Genomic DNA, 5,702 nt, shown 5'->3' on the forward strand with positions numbered 1-5,702 from the left:
TCGAAAAAGACAGGGAAGAGAAGCTGATGCAGACAAGTTTAGAATCAACAATGTTGGTGGCCGTGTTGCCTCACCGCCAAACCACCCAAAGCTTTGCAAACTGTGTTCCGACGCCCCGGCCTGCAAAGTTGTGGCGGAGTACAACTGGCCTGCCAGTAACAATCACGACGGAGCCTATACAAGTTTCCCCTTAGAAGAGATACATTTCCTCAAGCCCAGCCTGTACTTTGTGAAGGACGGTGACCTGGTGCGGTTAAACGGTCCCGTGTTCCTCCACAAAGCTCCGACCGTGGGTCAATGGCTGCTCTCACTAAGTGACTGCCAGAGAGCATTGAAAAGACTACGTAAGGCTGCATTGGCAGCATATCAGCAGCCGGACCTGAACAGGATAGTCCTGGAGCAGAAGAACGACGACGGCCTGCTGGAGCTTGTCTCCAAGTGGGTGACAGACAGCAGTGTGATCAAGCGCAGCCTTGAGACTTTCGGTGCGTTTGCCTCTGATGCACTGCTCGCACCGGTTTTGCACACTGTACTCCGTTCCCAGTGGTTGGCAGATCGCAAGGGCCGGTTGGAGCAGACCAATGCAATGCCTTATGGCTGGGGCAGTGAGTTCTACGATTGCGTTGGGATGAACAGGCCTTGCTGTACCCAATGTGAGAGCTGCATGACCGCAAGCCAGGTCTATCTGGTGATGCACCGCACTGGTCGAAATCCCTGGTCAACATTGGAGGCTCTGAGGGCCATACCCGCAAGTGTCTCGCTCTGTCTCGGAACTGCAACATGGGCAGCGGCTCTCGTGGAGCAGGCCGCCATCGAGGCATCCCGTGCATGTGACTGGCTTGTAAGGAACGAGGCTGTGATCGAGTTCTGTGCACTGATGTATGACATCCACAAGCCTCGGGAAGAACTACAATGTGACAACCTGGAGATCTTCGCCGGATGCATCACCAGACATCGAATGGCATATGAATGCATGGCTCCTTCACTGCCGAATCTAGACGCAGATGCACTGGCTGCAACGTTCAGTGTGATACACCTGGATGCTGATGGGTTCATTGAAAACAATCAACATGTGGTAAAACGGCAGCAGACCATATCCCCGGTTGACATTTTCGGGCTTTTGCACGTGCCAGACCTAGGACTTGAGACACTTAGACACACTGCCGGAAAAGATACATTCATTAGGGGAGCGTCACCGAGTGTGTTGAAAGAGGCACAACCACCATTCTCTGAATGGTCCCCAGCAGATAAGATGATCATAAGCGAGGTCCTGACCACTTGCTTCCCAATCATTGCTACAAAACAGCTGAACTCCCTTGATCCAAACACTGGTGGCTCGGATCAATTTTCAGTCAACCCGTGGCCCATGTTTGTAAACCGCACAAGACGGTGCTACCCGCTCTTCCGGGCACTCGCCTTCCCCACGCAACCCGCACCTTCCTACCTGCTCGAGGCCCTGGTGCAGGGCTGGCGGCTCGCTGCCGGCGTCCTGCACCGCCTGCCTGCTGCACCCGGTCCAAGCCTGTGTCTTGAACAGGAACACTTTGAAAGATACTTTGCAGCCCCGCTCTACAGGCTTAAGAACTGGGGTGTGATCACGTCCGAGGAGGAGTCGGCCATGATAGAGACCCTCCAGTGTGGGATTGTGCCTTGCTTCGCTGGGTCCCGTGACAGTGCACCAGATCGGGTTGTAAGTGCAACAACAGCGTTGGCCTTTGCTGCCTGTGGCCTCAGGATAGTCGGACCTACCAGATGTAAGGTTGGTCACACAGTCACTACAGCAGGGCTCTTTTACTTTGCGGCCTGGTACATTCTTGTCTATGCAGGCGCCTCACAGCTCTACAAGCATATTGGCGATGACATGATGCTCAATGGCTCTGATGCAGACAGACTACTGCTCGAGACCATACAGCTAAGAGAGGACAATGGGGAGGTTCGAGTGGCTTCATACAAAAGGACTGCTTTGCTCCACGCCCTGGAGATTGTCTTTGGGCGCCTCATTGCTCCTTACACCCTGGCCTGTTTCGCCGAACTGTACGGTGCTGGCCTTCAGCTCCAACTTCCCTATGCTAAAATGCTTCGTAGGACTCCTGGAAGTGTGAAAGCCGCCCTGAATAGCAGGGACAGCTGGTTATCAATGAACAGAGGAGCTGTGGATGGGCCCAAAGTGATGCTCGCAGCGTCAGGGAGCTCAGAATCCCATGTTCCCCCCCAGGTTATGACCCCGGAGGCCACAGCCGTGGATGTGCCCAAAGTGGTGCTCGCAGCGTCAGGGAGCTCAGATGCCCATGTTCCCCCCCAGGTTATGACCCCCCATTGCAAGGCCTCTGACCCCCCATTCGTCTACCTGGGTCCAATAGACACTTATAAGCTGAGTACCCTTGCTGGCCTAGGGAAACAGCGCCCCGTGGCCAGTGCTGTTGATGCCTGGGCTGAAGAAGCTTACAACTTGTGGTATGGAACAGTGAGCTGGGTTGAATCTGATGTTCAAGTAGTTCTGAGCGAAAACCTAGACAAGCTTGTTAAAAAGGTGGAGGGTCTAAGAGTGTAGTAGTGAGCCATGGTTTCATGAGTTTCAGTTTGGGAGTGTCAAGCAACAATAAAGAGAGCATTGAGAGAAAGGTCGATCCATGTCCTTTATTTTATTTACACTGGTACATATTCCCTTATTAATGAATAAACTCAAAGAGATATGTGAGAGGATATATATATATATATATATATATATATATATATAAAAACCTCCCAACAAACATCACAGCATAAAACAATTAGGCAAAACAAAAAAAGGTCCACAGAGGAGCCCTCCATCACGGCTCCTGTTTTTTTTTTTTCTTTTCTTTTTTTTTCTTGAGTACACCCTAGAAATACCTTTGGGGTCAAATGTACCACCCCTGACATGTTACCATTATTTCAGGTTACCCCATTGAAGGGTGTACATAGACCTGTGCACAGAGTTGTCAGAGGATATCTCTCCGGTTTCGTCATTGGAACCAGGAGACAAGGAAGAGGAGGCCCCCTCTTGTTCGCTCTCTGTTTGTCCACCTGTACTTGTCTTCACACACGCATTCATTGTTCCGGCTCTAGCCAGTTCGCGTAGTTGCATCATTGGCTCCACGATTACCACCTGGTTCCAGGCATATGTCTTGTGCAAGATCTCAAAGGCGAACGGCCCATAGGGCTGCACTGGTCCTCTGGTGGAATTGACTGTGTGTGACTTGTAATCCCGCTCTTGCCCAAGGAATTTGAAAGATTCCAGGTGCCCAGGTTCCCCGAAGCATATCTGATAGAAATGCATCAGCAGGGACATGTCGTCACGAAGTCCATCCTGAGGATTAACACCATAGCGAACCCAGTTGTCCACATTAAGGATCAGAGCTTTTGCTTCTTGTGGAAGGTATGCCAGCATTCCGAGCTTAACGAGAGTCTGACGGATCGAGCAGATACCCTCCTTAGCCCGCTGCTCTCGCATCCACAGATTCATGCTGTCCTCTCTTTGGTCAGAATGTATTTTAGGGTGCATGCTGTCGATCAGACACGAGATCATGTCAGGTCTAAAGCCCAATCCATGTCTGTGGAGCCGGGCTGGCTGTATGATCCTCAGGGTGAAACCGAACAGCATGAACATGAGTATCTGGATCCTGATCAGGCACAGCGTTACGTGATAGGCCATTACCTGACACTCCTCTCGCTTTAAGTACAGCAAACCACCAGAGTTGCCCAGGTTCCAGGACCCCGGTGACTCGCCCACAAACACAGCTGAGCACTTTTCATTTTCCAGTGGGCTTACACACATATGCATTGCGTAGACCCTGGGTACAAACGCGTGTCTCTGCATTTTGGTGTGCATGTCAAGGATTCGCTCAAAGTCGGTCGGACAAAAGGAATAGGACATGCGTGCCATCAGTCCCTGGGTTTCTTCAGCCCTGCTGACACAGCCCAGCACGAATGACTTACGGACAGGAATGCGTATCAGCCCCTTTTGGTGGTATTCTGCTGACATACGAGGCATAGCATCGGCGATTATCTTTACTTGTCTGAATGGTTCATCCCAGTCAGAGGGTGGCTTTGACAGGTCCACTGGCAGGTACTCAGCTGGTGAACGCCTACAGTCCAATACCATAATGCCGCACTTGTCCAAAGTGTACTTCTTTGCATCGGTGTTCGCAGTTGACAGAAATGCACATTTATGGCTCTGTGACTCTACACCATTGTTCCAGTTTACCAGCATACTGGATGCTTGTGAGTGTATGGGCTGGTTAAAGTCACTACGGTAGGTCACAAGACCCTCTGTGGAATGCCACTTTGGGCTTAGGTTATGGTCCAGACCATGGCAACAATTACTGATGGGCTCTTTGTGATTTACGTTCTCTGTCCTTTGGAGCATAATGAATTCTTTCCTGCCGAATAGCTTTTGGATGCTGCAGCTGCTTGTGATCGTTGGGGTGTGGTGGCCTTCGCTGCTGATTTGAGAGACCACCTCATCCATCACGCCGTGCACATGCCAGGAATGGTGCTGCTTTGAGAGGAGAGCTCTCCTCTTATCTTCAACCGTCTGTGAACATTTCCGCTTTTCAGACTGACTGAGCCCCCCGTGAGCCGGCTGTTGCTGCTTTCCTGAAGGATTCGGGCCAATATCATTTCCTGCATGAATTCGTCTCTGGGTTTGGACCCGCAAGCCCACAAGATCATCGTGTTGGTGTGACCCACTGGAGTAGTCCTTGTATATATCAGAGTATGTGCTTTCAAAGCTGACAAAGTCCTTAGGCTGTATTCTATCCTCACACCGCCCAGGCAAAACTACCGCTCGGTTTGGCTGTACAGTGTCCTCGCCCGTTTCCTGGTCGCATGCCACTTGCGTAAGAATCGGTAAACGTTGTGACTGTGGAATCTGTAAGGGTTGATTGGGGACCTGTTGAGCAAAGATCCGATGGTAGCTCTTGACAGTGTCTGAAACCTGCTGCATGCCGTAATCGTAAACCACGTTTGAGTTTGAAGATTGCCCCTGCTGTGGCGAACAGAAAGGTTGGGTGTGTTGAATCTGCTGGTTTTGTTGAGGGCCGTGGATATCTTGAGCTGTCATACAGGACTGCAGTGGACATGCAGTTTGGTGGCCCCGTTTGTCATTCTGGGGAAATGGACTCAGCCACTGTTGCTTCCCTTTCGATGCTAAGTGATGCCCGGCGCCCCTGGAGCGGTCTCTATGAAGTGTATCTCTCTGAAGTGTCTTTCGCTCTTTCTTTGTTTCTTGCTGTCCATCCATCCTGGTTAAATTAACATTAAGGTAATGTGTAAGGTGTAAGCTGTTTGCAAGCAACACAGAGTGTGAATAAGATGTAGATCAGAATGTGCCTGGTGGATTTCACTCAACACACAGAGATCCCTCGAAATCTGTTCAGTCGGTTACAGTATATGAGATGAGGACCACCATCTTAAGTGTCTTATTTTGCCCTGCCTATCCAAAACTTGCATGCTTCCCAAAGAATTGCAGGACATATGACCCTTTGCCTTATGTTAACAGTATTGAGGCCACTGAATTTGATGCATTTGTTGTGTTATGTTTTAGTCAATAAAGCAAAGTAAACCCACTTCCGCATTTAGGTGTATTTCTTTCTCTCACAAATCTTAAATTGCATGGTACCCCAAAACATCATCTTGCACAGCCCATAGATAAACATGGATGACTACGAGCCAATCCTTTC

The sequence above is a fragment of the Nannobrachium achirus genome (genome assembly GCF_963921795.1).
Source record: "Nannobrachium achirus genome assembly, contig: SCAFFOLD_265, whole genome shotgun sequence".
Classification (NCBI taxonomy): domain Eukaryota; kingdom Metazoa; phylum Chordata; class Actinopteri; order Myctophiformes; family Myctophidae; genus Nannobrachium; species Nannobrachium achirus.